Source organism: Panthera pardus, unplaced genomic scaffold (assembly GCF_024362965.1).
Source record: "Panthera pardus isolate Hobbes unplaced genomic scaffold, ASM2436296v1 HiC_scaffold_13, whole genome shotgun sequence".
Taxonomy (NCBI): Eukaryota; Metazoa; Chordata; class Mammalia; order Carnivora; family Felidae; genus Panthera; species Panthera pardus.
In genome coordinates, this window is record NW_026526688.1 from 39,325,409 (window position 1) to 39,350,815 (window position 25,407).

General features: G+C 38.4%; 1 protein-coding gene across 9 annotated transcripts in view; it reads right to left on the reverse strand.

Annotated features, from left to right (window-relative positions):
* Positions 1-23,031, reverse strand: part of PSD3 (pleckstrin and Sec7 domain containing 3) — an 800,398-nt gene extending 777,367 nt beyond the window's left edge. For 2 of the 9 annotated variants that reach the window (XR_008421602.1, XM_053900980.1), the window contains exons 1-3: positions 22,909-23,015; positions 22,355-22,435; positions 17,248-17,309 (exon numbers count right to left, since the gene is read on the reverse strand). The gene's annotated coding sequence lies outside the window, so the exon portion shown is untranslated. Of the gene's footprint in view, positions 1-17,247; positions 17,572-22,354; positions 22,436-22,908 lie in introns of those variants that run through there. The other 7 variants (XM_053900974.1, XM_053900979.1, XM_053900978.1 and 4 more) reach the window with 7 other exon arrangements.
* Between the last annotated feature and the right edge of the window lie 2,376 nt (positions 23,032-25,407).

Sequence of the window (25,407 nt, forward strand, 5' to 3'; positions counted from 1 at the left end):
CCATACAACTTATAGTAAAACAAAATACCCCAGTCCTGCTACTGGGGTTTGGCTCCTCACAAATGTAATTATTGGAAAAAACTGTCTTGCCTGGTGGGGGAAAAGTTCATTTTTGTCTCTGTTAAAAACTTAACATGCTGGATTGGGAGAATAAATATTGTTAAAATGTCAATACTACCCAAAGCAATCTACACATTCAATGCAATACCAATAATAATTGCACCAGCATTCTTCTCAAAGCTAGAACAAACAATCCTAAAATTTGTATGGAATCACAAAAGACCCCAAATAGCCAAAGTAATATTGAAGAAGAAAACCAAAGCAGGAGGCATCACAATCCCAGACTTTAGCCTCTACTACAAAGCTGTAATCATCAAGACAGCAGGGTATTGGCACAAACCAACGGAATAGGATAGAGACTCCAGAATTAGACCCACAAATGTATGGCCAACTAATATTTGACAAAGCAGGAAACAGTATCCAACGGAAAAAAGACAGTCTCTTTAACAAATGGTGCTGGAAGAAATGGAAAGCAACATGCAGAAGAATGAAACTAGACCACTTTCCTTACACCATTCACAAAAATAAACTCAAAATGGATGAAAGACCTGAAAGTGAGACAGGAAACCATCAAAACCCTAGAGGAGAAAGCAGGAAAAAACCTCTTTGACCTCAGCCTCAGCAATGTCTTATTTGACACATCTCCAAAAGCAAGGGAATTAAAAGCAAAAATGAACTATTGGGACCTCATCAAGATAAAAATCTTCTGCACTGCAAAGGAAACAATCAACAAAACTAAAAGGCAACTGACGGAATGGGAAAATATATTTGCAAATGACATCTCAGACAAAGGGCTAGTATCCAAAATCTATAAAGAACTCACCAAACTCCACACCTGAGAAACAAATAATACAGTGAAGAAATGGGCAAAAGACATGAATACACACTTCTCTAAAGAAGACATCCAGATGGCCAACTGGCACATGAACAGATGCTCAACATCACTCCTCATCAGGGAAAAACAAATCAAAACCACACTGATATATCACCTCACACCAGTCAGAGTGGCTAAAATGAACAAATCAAGAGACTATAGATGCTGGCAAGGATGTGGAGAAATGGGAACCTTGCACTGTTGGTGGGAATGCAAACTGGTACACCCACTCCAGAAAACAGTGTGGAGGTTCCTCAAAAAATTAAAAATAGAACTACCCTATGACCCAGCAATAACACTGCTAGGAATTTACCCAAGGGATATAGGAGTGCTGATGCATAGGGGCAATTGTACCCCAATGTTTATAGCAGCACTTTCAACAATAGCCAAATTATGGAAAGAGCCTAAATGTCCATCAACTGATGAATGGATAAAGAAGATGTGGTTTATATATACAATGGAATACTACTTGACAATGAGAAAGAATGAAATCTGGCCATTTGCATCAATGTGGATGGAACTGGAGGGTATTATGCTAAGTGAAATAAGTCATAGAGAGAAAGACAGATGCCATATGTTTTCATTCATATGTGGATCCTCAGAAACTTAACAGAAGACCATCGGGGAAGGGAAGGGGGGGAAAGTTACAGTGAGGGAGGGAGGCAAACCATAAGACACTCTTAAGGACTGAGAACAAACTAAGAGGTTGGGGGAAAGGGGAAAGTGGGTGATGGGCAGGGAGGAGGGCATTTGTTGGGATGAGCACTGGGTAGTGTATGGAAACCAATCTGACAATAAATTATATCTAAAAAATAAAAAAAAATAAAAATAAATAAAAACTTAACATGCTTAGGTCAAAGATTTTATAACTCAACTGCCTGGCAAACCCAGTGGTGGGGGACCCCAGATCTTCTAGAACCGGATTCCCCTGCCCCCTTGTCTAACTTCTCTCCTCTCTGAGAGGCCTGAGACAATGTCAATGCAGCCATCAAATGGCAGGCCCCAGGTAGACTATACTAGCTATGTGGAAGGACAGCCTATACAGTACTTCCCTCAGGCTGGTCAGGATCATATGTGCTGGAAACTATTTGTCCATCTTTCTTCCTGCTCCCACTTAGAGGAAAACATTTGGGGGTTCAAGTGTGTGGGGACAGGGAGACTAAAAAAAAAAACAGTGTGCTTTACAAATTGACAGTTAAAAAGATAATAAATGGCCTCTGAGAGTATAATCCAATATTATGGCCCTGTCACCTGGGCAGAGGATGGGTCCTGGAGCTACGGCACTCCCATTTACATGCTAAACCACATAATCAGACTACAAGCAGCTATAAAAAATTATAACCAATAAAACTGCCAGAGCTCTTAACTTACTAGCCAAGCAGCAAACCAAAATGCACAATGCTATCTATCAAAATCGCTTGACTTTAGATTACCTGCTTGCTTCTGATGGAGAAGTTTGTAAAAAGTTTAACATAAGCAACTGCTGCCTGCAGTAAATAATTTATCCTTTTGTCAAACCTAAGAAATTTTGTTATAATGCAGTTTACTAAATAAACCATTTGGCTGAGAACACTTATAAAAATATAGCTACAATATTTCAGTTTTTGCATCATTAAACTTGTAGTACAGAGATACAATCAATCAATTAATAATTTAATGCCTACTAGCGGGAGCCTGGGTGGCTCAGTAGGTTAAGCATCTGACTCTTGGTTTTGGCTCAGGTCATGATCTCATGGTTTGTGGGTTTGAGCCCCACATCAGGCTCTGTGCTGACAGCTGCAGAGCCTGCTTGGGCATCTCTCTTTCTCTCTCTCTGTCCCTCTCTCTGCACTTCCCGTTTGTTCATGCTTTCTCTCTCTCTCAAAAGAAATAAATAAACATTAAAAATAATTATAATAATAAATAAAAAATCATATATATATTGGCTTTTGCATGTGGTGTTTGCATATAGCTGTTTTTAAGCTACATTTTGGAGACAGTAGTATTAAGAGTTACATTGTTTTGAGCACACACCACTGGGCAATAAAGAAAGGAACATGGGGGCGTCTGGGTGGCTAAGTCCGTTGAGTGCCTGACTTCAGCTAAGGTCATGGTCTCACGGTTCATGAGTTCAAGCCCAGCATCAGGTTCTGCACTGACAGTGCAAAGCCTGCTTGGGATTCTCTCTCTCCTCTCTCTCTGTCCCTCCCCAACTTGTGCCTTCTCTCTGTTTCTCAAAATAAATAAATAAACTTAAAAAAAAAAGAACCTGAAAATTTTGTGGGAAAATTAGAGGAGACTTCAGTTTTAGATTGAGAAAAAAGAATAAAGAAAAAAATAGAGAAAAAAGGTGAGGTTGAATAAGCTGGAAAATATAACAGACTAGGTCTATTCTAGTCATAGCTATAAAATAAAAGGTTTCTCATATGCAGCTGAACAACCAGTTTATGACTTCATAGTCATTTTATATATGAGAAGAAGAAGCGGGGGTGTAAGGGAGAATGAGGAGGTAGAACAATACGGATCAAAAATGAAGGGAGGGAAAGAGGCAAAGGCTAAAAGGACTTCCTGGCTCTCTGTGCCTCTCCCTGGTGGCAACTGTTGCACCAGCACTCCATATCTGCTTGAGAGGGGAAGGGAAGCAATCCAGATGAGGCAGCTCAAAGAAAGAACGTGCTTGACAATCATAACCAAATGCAATGTTACTGATTTGTTTTCCCAGGTTTTCCCCTAAGATTACTTAGTTAACATAGACCCAGGTCTACACAGTAGGGATTGTTTAGCTCTTGTAGCCCCAAGCTGCATGTTACAGGGGACCAAATGTTTGGAAAGAAAAATATGTGGGTACTTCTGCTACTATGTGTGTTTAATACTCAAAGCAATTCCATTGTTCATAAGCCTCTGCATAACAATAGTCAGAGCTAACAGTCCCATAAAAGCAGAGTCCATGTGCACTGTGAGGCTTTTCTTCCTCTGGTGGCATGCGTCTACCCGCCTCTGCTGGATAGGCTTCCACAGACAAACCCCTGGTTCAGTTATGGTGGGGCCATCTTTGCTCACCTTTTTTACAGTGTGTGAGCTTTTGCTTGCCACAGCTCCTCAAGCTCTTATCTCTTTTGACACTTGGGCTTTTAAAAAGTTGAATTAGCACATATTAAATATTAAAAAAGAATGTTAGAAGAAGAGTGGTGGCCTTCAAAAATCATAACCATTTAAATTTTTTTTTTAAGTCAGGCAAAACCAATAAAAACATATTGTGGGGCACTCTTACACCATTTCTTTGAATAGTAACTTGGGGAATTTGAATTGTGTTTAAATTCCAAAAGTAAAGTGTCCAGAGAAAGACACTTGATTTGGCTGTTGATCAGCTGACACTTGATCAGCATGTGCTCATTTAATCCTGTCATCAGGGCAGATGACAATTAATTGAATATTGTGATGTCAAATAGGCCACCCGGATTGAAAATGTAGGTGGACTGCTGATTAGACAGGCTTTGTATATAAATGAATCTGGCTTCAGCAATAGCCATCTGACATCAAATCTCATGGTCTGTTTACAAAGGCAAAACCAGAGAGAGTTGTCCCATAGCAGCAAATAACTGAGAAAAAGGTGATTCGTTTTGTCTCAGGTGTTTTATACATACTGTGTTATACTTTTGAGGTTACAGGGAATAGTTGGTTTTTAAAATACATTTTTTCTCAGTATGTGTTCTTCATCAAAAATTGAAATTCCCACATTTAATCTTTTAGTGTCTCTTGCATATGCCAAAGCAAAAATAGAAACTAATTTAAATCACCATGTATAATATTCATGTTGTAACATTATAATTAGAGCAGTGGTTCTCAAAGTGCAGTCTCTGTATAAGTAGCATCAGCATCACCTGGGAACTTGTTAGGAATGCAAATTCTCAGGCTTCCCCAGGACCACTGAGTCAGAAACTCTGGAGGTGAGGCCTAGCAATCAGTATGGAACAAGCCCTCCAATTGATTCAAGGCAAAGTTTGAGAAAAACATTCTCATTATTTATTACTGCTTACAGTGAAATCATTATAAATTGAGCAAAAGGAAACTACCGAACTGCACATTCTTTTTGTCTGTTCTCACATCTGCTATTCAGCAAGATGGATAATTTTGGAACTGTGTTCATATGTATCTAAAACATAAATCCTAGATTCATTCCACTGGAAAGAGAATTATGAGATTATAGATTCCCTCCTGTTTGCCATTCAATTTCTAAGAAACAATAGATACTGAAAAAAAATTTGCAGCTGAGTTGCAAACATTGTAGATTATTCAAAAGGATGGATGTTATGTAGTTTAAGACTCCGGATGGCGTTTCATTAGACTGAGCAGTTTAAACTCCCAAGTAATTAGTGAGTACCTTGATCAAAAAGAAATGTGAAGCAAAACTAAACACAAAGGAATAAATGTTCTGTTTGGGTATATATGGATGGAAATATTTTTGGAGATTAAATGAAAGAACAAACAATATATAATATCATTAGCATAATCAATCCTTTCCCACCCAAGCACTTCCATTTTAAATTAAAACTTTTATTTCAGTGCAAACCCTCGAAACTATCTAGCATATACAAAACTAAAAAATAAGGCAAAGAAAAGAGTCTTCTGATCATTCTTTACAATCTAAAAGAATGACTGTAAATAAATGTCCCTTGGAGAATTATCAAAAGTGTCCACATTCCTCTAAAAATTAAGTGTCAAAGAAGGAAAACCAAGGGACTGTTTGAACCTGAGAAAATCGGTATCTTTACTTCCTTCAAAAAAACCCCCTAGTACATTGAGCTTGTAATGAGTGCTAGAAATAAACTTTATTAACACCTGTGAATAGTGCAACATTAAATGAATTTTGAAACTCTTAAAACTCTCAACTACTTCTCTAGGGTCATAAGTTTCCCTCTTTACTGATACCATGGGGCCAGAGAGGACCTTGGAAATTCTTAGAGCTTTTGTGATAGGTTTTCTGCTCTCCTTCTCCCTCGGGGTCATGAGATGCATCTTACACTATGTTTCATACTTCTTTGCTATTTTACAAGTTTTTCTCTTTCAGTTTACTATGTGAACAACTTTTGTCATCTGTTTCCTCTGTTCATTAGAAGGAAGTTGAATATGCAGTTAGGGGGAGGGAGAGTTTAACAGTTTCCAGTAAAATAGTCCCATGAGCAAGAAGGAAGGGCAGAAAAGAAAAAAAGTAGAAAAGGAAGAAAGACTTTGCTGAAATGAGAAGTAGGCAAGTAAATACAGTGTCCACATACAAATCTGTAGCATAAGTGAGTCATCTAACTTTGGAGAAGCTGTTAAGGGGAATATACCCAGACTACAGGAAAGTTTCACTGAGTGATTTCCTGGACATTTCTCATAGTGAAGAGATACTGTGTAACTTGTAACATATACCATAATTTTCTAAATAATAGATACAGTACTTGTGCATCAATACTTTATGCAATGACTCTTCACTAGAATGAAATGTGCTGCCATGTCCTTCACTGAGAGACCAGACTCATACAGGCGCATGGACGGAAGGTAGCATCATGTAGTGCAAATGCTCACTTGAGTTAATCTGAAGAGTCCAGACGCAAGATCTGCTCCAAGTTTTCACATATTTTCATAAAGACCCTCTTTTGTTCTGATCCACTTCAGTAAGCCAAAACATGACAAAGAGAATGACCAAGGCCTTTGCCAAAGGTGTCTTCTTTCCTGTATTAGGGCAAGGCAGGAAGGAAAACAAAAATAGCAACTTCTGGATGTGAGTGTGATATTTTTGAAACATTATAATTTCTGTAATCCCATAGGGAAGAAGAGAAAATGGAAACCAATGAGTGATCCATGCCTTAAAGTGTCACTGGAAAGAACACAGTAGGAGCCATTGCCAAGCCACCTCCTCAATCCTGACGAAAATCAACCCCAGGACAGAACCATGGGTGACATTTAAGGGTGAGACTAGTAAGAGGAGAAGAGAGCTGCTTCACAAATCCAGGGGAGGAGTTTCAGAAGGGAGGGCTGCGGTAAGGTCCAGTTAGCTGACCACTCAGAAGGAGATTGGATTTGAAATCACAGATGATCCTTGCTATGACAAATTCAGTTGAGTGATGAGGATGGAAATCAAGTTGAAAGTCACATGAGAGATGAAGAAGCAGTGATTGTAGAAAACTCTATCAAGAAGTTGGCAATGAAACAAAGCAGAGGAAAAGGGAGGTAATTGGATGGAGACTGTGACCTTAGAGAAGGCTTTTGTGCAAGGTTAACACTTGTACACATTTATAGGCAGGGAGAAAGGAAAAACTAGAGAAATTGAGTACAAAAATTAATAACATAAATCCCAGAGAAGGTGGGAAAAAGAGAGATTATTAGCAAAGTTGAAAAAATGGTTTTGGGAAAGAAATGAAGGATTTCTTTTCTTCTAAGATAGGAGGGAGAATAAGATGGGTAAACATATGGTGTTAACTTTGGAAGCAGACAAGAGGGAAATTGCGGCATGATGGTCCTTCATATCTTCTTTTCTGAATAAGCTAGGAAGCCAGGCTCTCTGCAGACATGGCTAGTGGAGATGAAAATGGGGGTAAACTGAGTTTACATACAGATGTTATGAACACTGGTCTCTAGGGACCAAAGCTTATTAAAGAAAGAAAAATTGTAAAATAAATAAGTAAATAAGTAAGAAGTTTCTTCCTCTACTCATTACATTATCATTTCAAAATGATACTTTGAAATAAGGAGAAAAATGATATCCAAGCCGGAGCAGAAGTAATATTCATTGGCACCACTTTTGTCTAAAAGAGAAATCACAGCTGATTGAGACAGATCTCAAAATGGGATGTGGTTATCTCAGTTGTTCCCATAGGGGAAAAAAGTAACATTGGTCCATGGCAAAGTGATTTTTATCTTCACTCTTGGACTCTTTCAGTCCTAACTGTGGAGAAAGCCTGTCATAACCCTACCGCAGGTGTCAATGGCTGGCTTGCTTGGCTCAAAAGGGGAAAGCTGCCCCAAGTGTTGCACTTAAATCCCTTTCAAGGTTCTAATTTCCAGCTTCTGCCAAGGAAAGAGGAACATGATGCCAAAATCTACTGCAAGCCAAAGGAAACAAACAAATCTCAGGTCACATACACTGCTTTCTGGCTGTTTCCTACAAATCTCAGAAAACAGTAAGCTCTAAGCTACAGTTTTATTAGAAATGTGAAAACATTCAGCTTACCATATGGACACTGACCCAATGTGTACAAACCTTTATAAAATATTAAGCCTGAAAATGTGTGCTATCACAAAAGTTTTAAGTATATACATAATATCACAGAACACTGGTTATATGTTTCCAATCAAGAAGCTGAGCTGCCACAGGTAAAAAGGGATGAAAGTTGATACACAGGTGAGCAATGCATACTTTCCAGCTAAGAAGTAATACACTTAGTTATAATCCAGCCAATCATTCTTTTCTAAAAATATAGTAAGAGAGGAAAAATATTTATTAACTCTTGAATAACCACATAAGCTGATAAAGAGCAAGATTTAAAGAAACTCAAACATCCACGTATAATGGATACCTGGGTACTGGATACTCTGAACTAGAATTCAAGCTTCCTAGTTCTGACTTTAAGAAAAGACTCACTGAGCCTTTTATTAAGATCAGAAATATAATCTATTCTTGTATATCACAATATATTATATATGCAACAATCTTGCCGGACAAGAAAGCTTATTAGTTCTTTATTCTTTTTTTAATGTTTATTTATTTACTTTGAGAGAGAGAGAAAGATAGAGAGCGAGCAGGGGAGGGGCAGAGAGAGAGGGAGACCTCTCCCTGAATCTTCTTTTCAAGGAGAAAGTTACTGTTCTTCCTCTCTGCTCTCAAACCCTAAGTGTTTTCTTCCTTATGGTTAGCAGAACCAAATAAAGAAACAGCAACAACAAAAATCCCATGGTATACACTACATTTTCCTTTGTCTTTCTTTTGTTCTATCATAAAAGAGTTGCCCAGGCAATTAAGTTACTAACTTCCTTTGAATGCCTCCCTTCTTTATTTTCAAACTGTATGTTGTATCAAATATTTCTTTGCTTAACTTTGATACTCTTACTCCTAAGAGAGTTCTTTTTTTCTTTTCTAGTTTTACAGAGATATAACTGACATACAGCACAGCATAAGTTTAGGGTGTACAACATTGTAATTTGACTTAAATAGATCATGAAATGATTAAGAGACTTCTTTTATTTTTAATTTTTTTTAATGTTTTATTTAAGACAGAGACAGAGCATGAGTGGGATGGGGCAGAGAGGGAGGGAGACACAGAATGTGAAGCAGGCTCCAGGCTCTGAGCTGACAGCACAGAGCCCGATGCAGGGCTCGAATTCACGAACCATGAGATCATGACCTGGGCCAAAGTCAGATGCTCCACCGACCAAGCCACCCAGGCGCCCCTTAAGAGACTTCTTAAATGTCAAGCTTTTTTTTTTCATGAAGATTTTAAGATCAAACGACACACAAAAGCTGTTTTTGGCCAAGCTATCCAGTAGTTTCTTAAAATATCTTTTTAGAAAAAAATAATTTAAACCATTTTGTTACACATTCCTTTTTTTCCCACCATCAAATTTGTTGACTATTCCCATTTTCACCCATGAGTATATTAAAGCAATTTTATATTTCTCAAAATTTATTTATTGAAGCAACTTCATTTTTATTTCTAGTCATTTGAAGTCCCTACCTTATAAGATAGTTGTGAAAATTATATGATTAATATTAATTAATTACATGTATATAAAACACTTAGGAAAGTGCCTACGGTAAATAAGTGCTATAAAAATGTTAGCTGCTCACTTTCAACAATAGCCAAATTATGGAAAGAGCCTAAATGTCCATCAACCGATGAATGGATAAAGAAATTGTGGTTTATATACACAATGGAATACTACGTGGCAATGAGAAAGAATGAAATATGGCCTTTTGTAGCAACATGGATGGAACTGGAGAGTGTTATGCTAAGTGAAATAAGTCATATAGAGAAAGGATGCCATATGTTTTCACCCTTATGTGGATCCTGAGAAACTTAACAGAAGTCCATGGGGGAGGGGAAGAAAAAAAAGAGGTTAAAGAGGGAGGGAGCCAAACATAAGAGACTCTTAAAAACTGAGAATAAACTGAGTGTTGATGGGGGATGGGAGGGAGGGGAGGGTGAGTGATGGGTATTGAGGAGGGCACCTTTTGGGATGAGCACTGGGTGTTGTATGGAAACCGATTTGACAATAAATTTCATATTTTAAAAAATGTTAGCTGCTATTAGTATCTTTTTAAGAGTTATTAAGAAAACATTGATTATCTATTTTGATGATTGGTCTGTATTTTCTGCCTAAGAAATCTATGCTTGTTTGTTTGTTTGTTTTCTCAGAGAAGTCATTTGAAAGCTAAAAGTGTTTAAGATATTAAACTCCTTGTTTAAAAGTGAGCAGAGATTGTGGCTAACTAAAAATTTGCTATCAAAACTTCAGATATATGTATGTATATGGGAAAGAAAAAAATGTAATGCTAAATATGAGGTTTAAGCTACAGAGGGACTTTGTTTGCTATCATCTCCTAAATAGATTCCTCAAATTCTAAACTATCAGTTTATGCTGATGTTTCATCCAACAAAATATTGAGATCATATCATTCATGAACTTGCCTGAAGTATGGCTCCAGTAAAACCGTGTGAGTGATAGTCTGCTTTTTTATAATAGTTATAAAATATAAAATTTTGTAAAAATCATAAAATATTGTAGCATTTTACTACATTGTGCAGATTATATAGTCTTTGGAGTGCAGGGAGTAGGAAATGAAACTTTCATAAGTGGGGATTGCATGGTACACTGTAAAAGAACATGTCTCAGAAAGTACATGTCTCATTCAAACTATAGGTGTGCTACCTCCAGGAGCACACCTAGGAAGAAACCAAACAGCTTTGGAAGCCCAAGCATGTGGTCTATCACTTGAATGGTGGGGATTTTTTTCCCTGTGAATGTCTACTGATTACATTTAAGTGTTTCAAAAGAAACTAACTAAAGACTTCATGTAAATTTTTAAAAATTCAATTCTTGAAAGAAAAATATAAAATAACCCAATCACTTTGAAAATTAACAACTCATGATGCAGAACCTTACTTAAAAACAAAATAATCTAGGAATGCTTGGGTGGCTCAGTTGGTTAAGTGTCCAGCTTCAGCTCAGGTCATGATCTTGAGGTCTGTGAGTTTGAGCCCCATGTGCTGACAGTTCAGAGCCTGGAGCCTGCTTTGGATTCTGTGTCTTCCTCTCTCTCTGCCCCTCCCCTGCTTGTGCATGCATACTCTCCCTCTCTCTCTCAAAAGTAAATAAACATTAAAAAAATAATAATCTAAAATATATTTAGAAACGCAAAGAGGGTCACAAACCATTGCAATATCTAAGATTTTGAAAACTAGTATTTTCTGACTTGGGAGTGATTATCAAACTCACTAAGAAAGCATGTTGTTAATGAATATTTATTGACATGGAAAGATGTTCATGATATTTTGGAAAGTAGAAAAAACCCAGGATGTACAAAATAATTCACATTTATTTCTTTATTTGCAAATAGGTATAAATAATGTCTAGAAGTTTCTATATAAAGATATTAATACTGGTTATCTCCGGGTGGAAACCAGACAATATTTATTCATCCTCTATTATGTGTGGGCACTTGTCATGTTATTTATCCTTATAATAACTCTGTGAAGTGCTGAAGGCCTACAGTGTAGGGACCAATGTAGGCGAGCAAGCATATTGTTTTGCACAAATTGCCATTTAGTAAATGATGGGTATTTTTTATTATCATCTTATTATTTTAATATTATTTACTATTTTATAGATTATCTTTGTTTTGTAAATTGAGACAGCATAGGTGAAATGGCACAAGGGCCATTTCAGTCAGACTGCCCAGGTTTGAATCTTTGCTGTTAGTTGGGTCACCTTGGGCAGGTCATTTAATCTCTGATATTCAGCTTCTTCACTCATTAAATGATCACAGTGATAGCAATTATAGTTACTTCATAGGATAGTTGTGGGAATTAATAAATTAATCCATATAATGTGCTTAGAACAGTGTCTGGTGTATAGCAAGCACTCAATAAATGTTGGCTTTTATTCTCACTTAATCTTCATAATGAATCCATATGGGGGTATAATCATTTTAATTTTAAAGATGAGAAGATTGAAACTCAGAGAGGGTGAATAATGGAATGATGGTTGCTGAGAGTAAAGACATCTGAAAATATGAGTCACTGAATGGGTATCCAGGAATAAGACAAAGGGCTCAGCAGCTGGGTTGTAAAAAGAACTGAAGAGGCACCAGGGATGAGGTTTTGCCAGTTTCCTGTCCATGCATATGGTGAATAATGCCCACACATATGCATATATACATCTGCATTATGCTCCTGGGGTCCTTCTTGAAGGTCATGGTGAAGCAATAGGATCAGGGAAAGTACCTGGTCTTGGGATTGAATCCTTGCTCCACCACTAGTTAAATGAGTCTAACGTCTACAACCTCTCTGAGTCGAAGATCCTTCACTTGGCAAAAAGGGGTCATAACATCCACCTCATGAAGTCAGTATAAATTAAATTAAAAACAGCTACCATATAATGAATGCCAGGTGTGCAAAAGGCACCATACAAGTTACTTTACATAAATTCCATAGTAAGCTGTCAAAAAATGCTAGTTTCCCTCTCCACCCTCCTTCCCTTTCCCAGTTGAATGTCACATACACATAAATAATGGTTCTTTCTTTCCTAATGCTAATCAGGGAGACATTTTATTCATTCACAGTTCACCCAGCTTGGTTCATTCAGCTGCCCTTGGGCCTCCGGTACCAGGCCAAGCACTGGACGGTGAGAAGGAAAACCCATCATCCCACCTCTGGAGTGGAATTCAGTCTAGTTAGGGGAAGTCACATATGTCAGTCAAGTACAATGTGATGCAGGACACCCGTGACAGGCACATGTTATTTTTTAAGGGTTAATAGCATTTCATTCCAAGCTGCAAACTCTCCCTGAATAAACCTTTCCTCCTTCTGCTTTCTGCTACCAGAGAATATCGTTTCTGAGTTTTGTGACCATTGCAAGGATCATTAGCACCTGTCTCACTTTCTAGGAACATCTCCTCCCACTCAACAGTGGTTTTTCTCTTCCTTCAGACTTCTCTGTTGCAGCAAAAGGGAACAGTATCATGTTTCTCCTGCACATAACTTCTTTTCCCCGCTTTAAAACCTCTCTTAAGGGCTGGAAACTATAGAAGCTATAAATTAGGTCAAAGGATCCAGAACACAACACTAAGAAGAAAACAGCTGGGGAAGTGTGACCCAAGATCTGTATGTTTCTAATATGTACATGCTTCCAGGGTGACCAAAAGGGATGAAAAGTTTTTTTTAAGTTGATTTATTGGGGCACCTGGGTGGCTCAGTCAGTTGAGCGTCCTACATCAGCTCAGGTCATGATCTCGCAGCTTGTGAGTTCAAGCCCCACATCAAGCTCTGTGCTGACAGCTCAGGGCCTGGAGCCTCTTTGAGATTCTATGTCTCTCTCTCTCTCTCTCTCTCTTCCCCTACCCTGCTCACACTCAGTCTCTCTCTCAAAAATAAACATTAAAAAAATTAAAATGTTGATTTATTTATTTTGACAGAGAGAGAGCACACGTGCATTCTCTCTCTCCCTCTCCCTCCCTCCCCCCATCTCTGTCACACACACACACACACACACACACACACACACACACACGGGAGTGGGGGAGGGGCAGCAAGAGAGGGAAAGAGAGGATCTCAAGTAGACTCCACACCCAGCACGGAGCCTGATGCAGGGCTCTATTTCATGACTGTGACATCATGAGCTGAGCTGAAATCAAGAGTCACATGCTTAACCAACTGAGCCACCCCAGTGCCCCAGGGATGAAAACTTTTGTAGCTAAAATTTAGTTAAGTAAAAAAAGAAGATGCTTATGATTGAAGCCTCTAAAATAATGGGGGAGTTTATCCTTCTGTAGAAATTTCCTAGAATGACATAGAAAGAGTGCTTCCTAAAAATGGAGAAATGTATAACATAACTTTTTAAATAAAGATCTACCCTCCTCCAATTAGGGAGATGCATAGACAAATAACATTCAGTTCATACAACAAATATTTATGGAGTACCTACTCTGTGCAGGGTTAGAGCCCGAGGCACATAAGCAAACAGTCAAAACCTTGTCCTTGTTGGGCTTGTATTCTCATCAGGGGAGGCAGACAATAAATGTAATACTACACAAAGCATATCTTAGAATGTAATAATTGGTACTGAAAACACAGCTAGTTAGGAAATAGAAATAAGTAGGGTGGTGATGGAGACGGGAGATTGTAATTTTAGATAGGATGGCCAAAGTAGGTATTGCTGAGGTGTCATTTAAGGAAGGACTTGAAGTAGATGAGAAACTATGTCAACATCTGGAGAAACGTGTTCCAGTCAGATAAAGCAGCCAGCATGAGAACCCTGAGGTAGGAATGTGCCTGATGTATTTGAAGAACTATAAGGAGGCCACATTAGGAAGAGATGATGTAAGATAGATGATCGTGGGGAGGTCATTTATTGGCAGGACTGTTTTTTACTCCAAGTGAAACAAGGAGCCATTGGAAGGGTGTGTGTGTGTGTGTGTGTGTGTGTCTGCAGCAGTATAATGTGACCTGACTTATGCTTTAAAAATGGTCATTCTGGCTGTTGTGTTGAAAATATACAGGGAGGGGCATGTGATGAAGCAGACAGACCGCTTACTTCAATCATCCAGGTGGGAAACTATGGTGGCTTGAAGCAAATGGTCAGATTCTGGATACATTTGAAGGCAGAGTTGACTAAACTTGCTGAAAGATTGAATGCAAGGTGTGACAGAAAAAGAACATCAAGAATGACTCTGAAGTTTGGGGAAGGTTGGAGATGCCATTAATGGAGAACGTTTGCAGACAAAGAAGATTTAAGGGTAGTGCCAAGTTTGAGAAGTCCATTAGACATCTTGGTGACTTTGAACCGTGTCAGTTTAGCTAAGAGAGAACCACATTTCTCAGAATTTCCTTCTCTGTATGGCTCTGGGTTAGGTAGACCACAAGATAATCTCTGGGCTTTACTTTCCATGTGTATGAAATGAGGGAGATGGAATAGATTTCTTAAGGTAACTTTTAGTCCACCATATAAGATTTTAGCCAGAGTTTGCTTTCCCACAGTGTGAGGAGGAGAGTTTGCCTGATCTGTTGCAACACCTTTAGGCCACCACATCAATGCACATCAGTGAACTCTCTGTTAGCAGAACCAGTTCAGAGTCATTCATCACAATTCCTTCCTTTCAACCTGCCCTATTCTGCTTTTAAGTCATCATCAACTTTACTTCTAGCTTCCAATTTCTCTCTTTGCCTTGATCCTTAGAAGTACATCCCTCTCTTACTGTGATCTTAGTGTTCTAGTATTCTGATTCTCCATTTAAGTCTTCTCCCTGCTCCTGGATTGAAATCAGCAGCCACCCCAATAAGCCTTGTTTTCTCTCATGACCAAAACCCTTTCTGTCATTGCTTGGGCAAGACTAGCCCAATTATAGCATTCTTAAATTTCACTGCCTGACTGTATTTATTTGCAAAGGGCAGGAAGTATTTTGTCTTCTCTCCCTCCATACACAGACACCCTATACAAAGCTCAAACCGAGAGGTCTTGAATTGAGACTGTTCTTTTCATGAATACCTGAGATATGGAGTGTAGTGTTAGAGTAGTGGAAGCCCTAGCTTCAAAGGCAGCTATAGTTCAAAGACCTTTGTCCCTTCTGCTTGTGCAAGTGCTTTTCTTCAAATGTTCTCCTTATGCAAAGGAGTGGTTCTTTCACCAGCAATTCTGCATAAAATTACAGGGGGTTAATGTCAGGTAGGCCTTCTTACCCTTACCCAGGGATGAAGCCTCTAGAATCCCATAGATCTCCTGAGGGTTTTTCTAACTTGGCCAGAATCCTTCATGGGAATTTCATTTCCTACTTTTCATACAAAGAGAGAGCATCCAGAAAAGATACTGAGAAGCCTCCATTCCTTCCCTCATCTCAGGGAAGTGAAATTCCCAGGACAGAGAAGGGAAAAAAATCCCATCTCCTAACTGCAGGAATGCTTCTTGGGAAACTGATCTTTTCAGTCCATATCCACAAAAAGTACATCAAGCACACTCTGGACTCCCCTCTCCCAAAGCTTGTCCTTGAAATCTCACTCCTATGCTTCTATCTTGCCCATTTATCTAACCAAGATTATGGAATTAGGCTGAAATTGTATTCACAGTTTCTAACACACTGATGCTTAATCATGCTTATTAACGACACAAATGGTAATATTTATTCTTTTGGGGAACATATAGCATAACATGAGTGACACACTTTCTAATCTTTTTTCCTAATTATTTATAAACTGTGCATTTTGTGTGGTCATCAGTTGTCCTTAAAGGGAACATTGAATTTCCTGTGCTAGGCAACTGCTCTGCATTGGGCAGTTGGTTATCTGATATGTCTGGTTAACAAGTTTCTCTTTGACATTTAATAAACTGCAACGATTTCACATGTAGATATTTCCCCACTTGCTTCATGAGAGCAAAGGACTGTACAAAGGCCAATTTAGCAGGTCTGGTTACAAAAATAAAGGGAATTTTTATGGACTAATAGAGAGTAAAATGTTGTCTTTTCTGCCTCTGTTTTTTTTTAAGTGTAAATGTCCAGGTTTTCTGTGGAAACACATGATATCTTATTCTAATATTTTTGCTGTTACAATTTTATTTATAAGTTCTTTGTCATCAACTCAATGCTCTGGTTATGGTTTCACCTCTTCAACACTAAAGATATTATTAAATAAAGGACAAAAATCAAAGTTTTTAAAAAAATGGAATGAGATCTCCTAAAATCAGGATAGGCTTGAGTTTTCAAAAAAAAAAAAATCATGCCTCAGTTTATGTTCATGCAAACTCTGCAGATCCAACCAGTCAATATTTCAAAATATACTCAAAGAAAAGCATGATTCACTGCTTCAACCACCCAGCCACTGACAATGTGACATTATGCTAGAGCAGATTTAAATGGTAGAGCCAAGAATATTTTTCTGACCCTCTTTCCTCCAAAGGAAAACATAACACAAAGCAGCCTGACAAAATACCCCAAATTGCCTCTCCCACCACGTGAGAATTATCTCTACACAGTCATGGTTATAAAAAGGATAGACTTGTTTTAAGGACCCAACATTTCCTCCTAAAATATATTCTTACTAGTGTTTTGCTTCACACAAAACTTTCTGTGTGAGACAGTGACTTACCAGGCTTGCTTCTTGTTAGGTCCTTGAAGAGGCTCCTCTTTGCTTTGAGGTTGTGTCTGAAACTTAAAATATAAAATGCATTCAGTTAAGCTGTCTGGTGTGAGTGACTTTGGAACTCCACAAAAGGGTGAAAATCCCAGTTGTTCTGTCTGTAAAATCTCAAAAATACTTTCTTTCTCATTCTCCTTCTCTTCTACACTTCAGTCCATGATGAAAACTACACAATCTTCGCTTGTCAAGGAAAAGGTGTAAAATATACATAAATCAAGCAATCAGGAATCATCAATTACAAAATTATTTAAAAGATTCTTCAAATAGACGTGGCTACCCCATTAGCTCTTTGCTTGTTTCTGTTTGTCAAAAGAATAGGTTTTTTCAATGCTGGATTAATGTAAGTGCAGCACTAGCCACTTCTGCTAGCTGAGAGAGAGAGAGAGGGTGATTCTAAAAGGAGCCAGAGGGTAATCAGACCCTTTGCCTCTGACAATTAACCCAAAGCACGCTACAGGAAGTGCACTGGTTAGCTAAAGTTAGGGAAACAGTGGCCTCTTATGGAGCCCCAGATGTCACACTGATTATATACGGTGTGATAACTTGTAGTTTATTTTGACAGTCATTCAAGTAAGAATGCAGAGTGAGAGGGCTACAATAGAAAAGCCATCTCAGGCCCAATTATTTCATTTTTCTAAGTAAAGCCATGAAGTTCCCATTCTGTTATTATCCTCTACTCTTCCTTCCCAACAGTGTTTATCTTCCTCCTGCAATGCATTTTAAAGATATTCTAAATGAGGCAAAATATTCTAATGAGGTTCAGTTTTTGAAAAGTAATATTGATGTGAAATTTTTGTTTTCCTAATGTTTCTAGCATCATCTACAGTGATACCATAAGCAAATGATCTTACAATATTTACTTTGACAACCTATATAGACAAATGACTTACAACTGGAGAAGCCCTTTCATCGCTATATGAAGCAGTTTTGTCCACTTGGCAAATATCACAAGAATAAGTGCAAGAATCACAAATACTGAGAGATGGCAAGAGTTGGTGGGCAAGTTCTTCCACTGTTTGCTATGTTCATCAATTTTCTCTTGTGCTATTTTTACAAATGTGAGCACAGCCAAGACAATTAGCATATGTGAGTCTACCCAAAGTCTAGTAACAAGCTGATCCTAAAGAAAACCAGACAGAGGTTGCATTCTGACCGTTTTCAGGTTTGGTATGTATTGGGGTTTGGGGACCTTTGTATTTAGAGAACTCTGAACCTCTCCCTGACAGACTCTAGTGTGCTTCCCCTGTGATATGGCAGAGTGACATTCAGAACAGATAGTGATGGGAAACATGGTAAGGCCAATGTAAATGGCAGGGAGAAGAAACAATATTTTGAGAGAGTTCCCTGAATTTTAGTAGAACATATTTGGTGAAAACAATATCACATAGGTAAATGTAAAATAAATTCCAAGATTAAAAAAAGGAGGGTTCCAACTGTCAGAAACTTATCTACCTATTGAAAATTCCATGGTTTTTGATTTAAGTGATAGTATAAGGTCATTCATATTTCTAAATATGAAATAACATATTTAGAAGAAAAGTTTGAGTCAAAGACCATTTTACCACTTCATATTGCCTCACATAAGCAACCCTCTCATGTCCTGTTAACTGAGCACAAAGCCAGGAACTATCATGGATCAGTGTCAATATCAAGATTCTAAGAATTATTCTACTGGTTTTCAATTATATTCTTCAAGGCCACATTTGTGTTCTTATTTCCTTTCCTAGAAATATTTTGTTTAGTTATACAAATGTTCATTAAAAATTCTCAAAACATACATGTTTCATAATGTCACTGGATAGTGCATTTCCACTTATGCCTGAATGCACAGTCAATGAAAACATTTTATAGTCATAGTGGAAAACCAAGAAGAATCCTGGCAAAGGTCTCCTTGAGGTTATCAAACCTAATGAAAAACTTTGTACAATGCAACACTGTTTGTAGTTGTGACATACTGCATTCTTGCATACTTCCGGAGTTGCTTCTGTATTTATCTGAGCTGTAAGCATTTTCCAAAGGTCAAACTACCTTGCAGAGAAGTGTTCTGATTTTCTTCCAGTAAAGGCGTACATCTCTGCTCTGCTTTTGCAGTACTTCAATCTTCTTCAGCTCTATTCCCTTTTTCCTATGGTAACCTCTTCATCTCTGCCATTTCTCCAAATCTACTCTACTCCACTGATATTTTCCAAGTCAAATAGAGAAGGATGTACCTATTATATATTTTATTCTTAAACAGTTACAAGGGACACAACGCATCTAAAGATTTTAAACAGTAGTAGCTGATCTCATTTCTTTTTCTTTTTTGCTTATTACTTTTTCTTAGTATAAAAGAAAAAAGCCTCATTGTACAAAATTTGGAAGATCCAGAAAAGTACAAAGTAAAAAGTGATAATACAAATCAGCCATATTACCATCAGCCACAGAAAATCACTCTTAGTGGTTTGTTCCAGTCCTTAGAAAATATATTTATTTTTTAATAATGTTCAGATAATAGTGTGTCCTGTTTTCTCTACCTATGTTTATATTTTGAATATTTGTGTTTCTATGTTTTTCAAAAGTGATTTTCATTTCCGCATAATAGTCATAATTTGTTTGCTTCTTCCTCCATTGTAGAACATTTAGATATTTCCCAATTTTTCATTATTTTAAATAATGTTATTGAAAATATCTTTCTAGACACTTAAAAATTTTCCCTCTTTATTAAAGCAACTGATTAATCCAATAGTTCTACATATATAACAAGTTTCAGTCACTTATGACGTGAGGGTTGCTCTCACATCCTGCCATGACATTTTCTTCAGATGAGGGGCCCAGAGAGATCATATGACTTGCCTGAAGTCACAAAACTAGTTATTTGAAATTTGGAATTTTTTGACTTTTTTCACTGTCTTCATCTCTTAAGTTCAGTCAAACACTAAGTCTATCATTTTGAATTGTCTTTTTTTAACCCATTTATTTTAATTTGATACTAACTGTTGCTACCCTATTCAGGCCCTTGTAACCACACCCCAAAGCCACCTAAATGGCCTTCTTGCCTCAGGAACCTCCCTGTTCTACTCTTGCCTGTACACCTGCACACTTACCAGGTGGATATTTCTTTATGCCATTATCTAGCTCATTGACTTCTTAGTGAAACTCGACATGTAATATAAAACCCTTTGCTTGGCTCTCAAAGCCCCAATTCCTGCAACCAATCTTCCCTCATCCATTCCCTTCTCTGTTCACTTTCCCATTCTTGGCTTCTTGCCTTCTCCTTATAGTATTTACCCTATTCAGAATACTCTGGTTTCCTTTCATCTCTTCAAATTTTACTCAATCCCCCAAGGCCCAGTTCAGGTCTCATTTGCTCCATGAAATAGAATGAGTTTCTCATTGGATCTGACCAACTTGCATTCCCATTGGATTTGAAGTTGGCCAACTTACATTCAAAACTCTGCTTTGCTGCTTTTGCTGGAATAGTTGAGGGGACATAATTAACTCCTCTGAGCCTATTTCTACATACAGAAATATTGAACAATTATACTAATACCTGCCCTCCATCAACATCCCAGGATCCTAAGAAGGATTGAATGTGTGTTACAAAGTTTTGGTAAGCTGCCAAGTGCTATATAGATAAGAGAAAGTATTGTCTGCACTTTGAAACACTTTGGTATCCAGGTCTGTACCAAATAATATAGCACTGAATTATGTTCTGTTGTCATATTCTCTCATCATTTTATATTTGTTTATCATTTTTCCTCAGCTTGGCTGTAAAGTCTCTGAATGCAATACAGTATCTTATATTACTTCTATAATCCCGGGAGCGTATCACTGCGCACCGTCTTAATGCTGCTAGTCTAATCGAGAGGAGTTATAGCTGGTAAGGTCTAGCTATGGTTCACATTGGGATTTAGATATAAATGAAAGAGCCCCAGCTTTCTGTAAGTCATCTGGAGGAGGACAGTCTTACACTTTGGGGAGTTCTAGAAGACTGGGAGCAAGGTTAGTATACACCTTTGTGAAGACTGTGAAAATGTACCCTTAATTTGGATCTTGCCTTTCAGAGATATTCACTGAACTTTCACAGTCACCATTAGGTGAATGTAAAATACACATTCTGAAATTAGAGAACAGAAGCAAGTACGTCTTGTAGACATCTGGGAATAATACCCAGATCTTTGGATATCTTTATCAGAAAGCTCAGGTTACCTAATAATGATATGTTGTTAAAGATGGTCTGATGATCTGTTTATAAATTACTCATTTAGTCTGAAATTCATTTGCCAGTTTTGATTATCTAATTACTAGAGACATGAAGAACATTTCCCCCAAGAAGCTTATCCCTAAAAACACTAGGTTATAGTTAGGGTTAGTGAGAAGAAATAGGTACCCAGTTGGGGTTACAGTTAGGTTGGTGGTTAGTGTTAGGGTTAAGGGCTCAGTTGAAGATGATGTATAGATCTAGGTGTACAAACGTAGATTCCTGCTAGAATTAGTGTTACACTTGGGGTTGGGTTTGGGACTAGAGTTAGGGTTAAGGCTACAATTTAGGGTTAGAGTTAAGTTTAGGGTTAGGTTAGATTCCTGGATACAAAGGACAATTTTACAAAAAGGTATTCCTGAAAATTCCACTTTGGATAGTAAAAGATGAGAGGCTTCAGTTTTCCAAATCCCAAGAACTAGTAAAGCACTGTAAAGAACATTTTACAGCGTTCCAAGATTAAATGAAACTATACAGTTTTCCATACTTTTCAGAGTGTTTTTAAATCTCTAATACTGAAAATGCAAGCAACACTTTTAATATCAATGTTAACACCTCCAAGTTCAATTTGCAGATTGTATTCAGTTTGTACTGCCCTCTTCCCCCACTCATGTATGCCCAATCCCTGACATAAAAACTGACACCATTAGAGAAAAAAAACATGATCTAGAATTTCTATTACTTACATTTCTATAGAAAACTGTATCTTAAAATAAACTATTATTTTTGAAGTACTAGTCAGTTGTCCAGTGCCATAAACAGAAAACACAATCTGTTTTTAATAGAATCATGTTTCCAAATTGTTATGTCACTCACATCTTGTATTTCCAGTCCAGACCTCTGTCTCAGACTTCAAACTTGGATTTCCAATGAATGAATGATGTCCCCACATGGCACCTAAATTTCAACAGGTCCAAAAGTGAACCCATTGTTTTGATAACCCTCACCCAGCACACCTGCTTTTCCATTCCATTTAATGGCAGTACTATTTTCCAAGTGCTCTAAAACAAAAACCTTCTCTCATCTCTTTTTTTCTCACTTCCCACTGTCCCACTCCACTGTAAAAATTCTTTCAAATCTTTCCTCCGTACTCCCTTTCTGTCTTCAATTAGGCTTTTTACCGTCTCTTGCCTAAATCATTGCAATAGCCTCTTAAATAATCTTCAAATAATTTCTCTAGTTTCAAGTTCTTCCTTGTCCAATCTATCTCTCTACATTGTCACTAAAATGCGACGCCTTGCTAAAAATCTTTCCTTGATTGCCGTTTAGAGCTTCTTCTTTAAAAACTTTCTCACTGCTTTCTTCCCCTGGAATTTTCTAGCTCCTCCTTCCCATCACACCATACTTTGCACATCTATGGTTGTACTTACCACACTTTATCACACTGGTCTCCCTGGAGTATATGGTAAACTTCTGGAAACTAAGACTATCTCATTCATTCATACACTACAGTGCACTGAACCATGTGGTGAGTGCCCACAAAACTTTGCTGAAAGAAAATAGCTTACAGGATGAAGTAACTCTCACAGATCCTCTTTATATATCAGTACAGCCAGTCCCAAAATAAAACTTATGCTGTGTAAGGTTTCTTTAAAAAGCACACCCTGCATCTTAACAGGAAGTTACAGATTAATAAACAGCTGACAGAACAAACTAAATAGCATCCAATTAATCACCAGTTGACTGTTCAATTGTTGCTAACTAGATGCGGGGACAGAGTAAAGATGAAGACAAAACATTATTCTTCATTGATAGAAGATTTTGCAAGATGCTCCAAAGCTCTGGGTAACAGAGCATTATGTATTTCCCTACACCTTGGTGATAATTCAGACACAGAAAAAAGGCCATAACAAAAATGAATTTGAAGGATACATGAATATCCAAACTAGATTAATACCAAGTTTGTGGCCACAGAATATCCACCACACCCTACCTCATCCACTGTGTAATGGAGAAACTTGAATGTTGTGTATACTGTCTTTTGGTTACTATTCATGAGAATTTGATGAATATACAGAAAATATTTGGTTTTCTGTAACCACTGGCTGCACTACAGTAGAACTAAGGGAGGTGGGCTAGTTTCACAATTTTATTTTATTTTTTAAAATTTGTTTAAATGTTTTTTATTTATATTTGAGAGAGAGAGAGAGAGAGAGCAGGGGAGGGGCAGAGAGAGAGGGAGATACAGAATCTGAAGCAGGCTCCAGGCCCTGAGCTGTCAGCACAGAGCCTGACACAGGGCTCCAACTCACAAACCATGAGATCATGACCTGAATCGAAGTTGGATGCTTAACTGACTGAGCCACTCATGCACCCCAAGTTTCACAATTTTAAAAATCAAAGAGCTCAGCTACCCATCTGCATCACAGAGCTGAAGGACTAAAAGACATAGTGCTGGGCACAGGCTGCATGTACCAGTGGCTTATCATTTGGGGCAGTTTCTCTCAGGAAAAATGCTAAACCCCAGCACCCTGGAAGGTCAGTTCCTCCTAAAAATTCCCAATGACAGCTTTCACTTGGAAAGGTGGTCAAAGGAAGCAGAGGGGATGATTGGTGGGAGACAATATCCAAAGGGATCATGGCCAAACCTTACATAAAAATAGAACACAGACCTACAATCTCTGCAGCAACCAGAACAAAATGGTCAGGATTTGATCAACAAATGCAAGCTCCCCTAATGTTTGCCCTGTCTGCACCAATGCTTCCAACTCAGAACCAACCAGAGAAAGCCAATTATTGTTTCCATCCAATCGCATGGAGTGCTTGCCTCCAGTTTCCCCATGTCAACAGGGCCTACCTGAAGTGCTCCTTGTTTTCCACTATAAAGACTTCCCACTCCTTGCCTGCCCTGAGTCTCTGACATGGGCATAACAGTGGCTGACTTCCCTGCCAAAGCAAGCTCTGAATAAATAACCTCTGCTTGTTCTCATTTGGGTGTTTGTGGTCTTTGAAGCATTCTGAGAGCCTGCCTATGTGTGACTGAAGGACTTGGCATTGCAGTGGGAGCTGGGGCGGTGAGATCTGGAATTGGGAGAGGGGCCCCTTTTAACTTCTGTAGGAGTAGCTGGGGTGCAGGAAAAAGGCACAGGTGAATCTTCTGGCCAGGGCTTGAGGGCCCACTGGAAAAAAAGGGGAAGGAAATGAAATGGGCCCCACAGTGAGCCAGTGGTGCAGGCACATGGAGAGGGAGTACATGTGGCTTGGGCTTGGAAGCAGGTTTGTCAGCTATTCCAGAACATGAAGATTGAGGAGGGTGGTCCGCATGGTGCAGATTGACACCTCCACCAACCAGAGAGCAAGGAGGAGCAGCTCTGTAGCCTTGAGAAGTGCATCAGCAAGGTCCACTGCTGTGGACCAGCTGCTGATCCTCCAGTACCACCTCAAGATGGAGGAGACTGTCCTCACCAGACAGTAGGAGTGAGGACACTGACCAGTGACCCCATCCTGCGGTCTGGGTCCTAGTTGACCACAGTTGGCCCTACCTTGAAAGCAGCCTTCCTGTCTTTGCTGACTTTTGAAACAATGGGCAAAGATGATGTAAAGAAAACAGATTCTCATAGAACAAGAGAGGGCAAAATAGCCCAAGACAGCAAAGACAAAATGTGGCAGATTTCAGACATTACTAGTGCCAAAGAGTAGTTGATTCTATAAGGCAAGCTTTCAGGTATCTGTAACACAAATGGCAAGTATGGTTCACTAATGGCTCTTCTCACTTTGTCTTCTTAATGACAAACTTTGTACTATGGACTTTGGAATTGGGGAGCACAAGTGGACTTTAGACTACACTGCAGTCTGTGTAATACGTTACACAGAATGTATTGTTCAGTTTTCCATTATTGGGATAACAGTCTTGACGTTGGCTGTCCCAG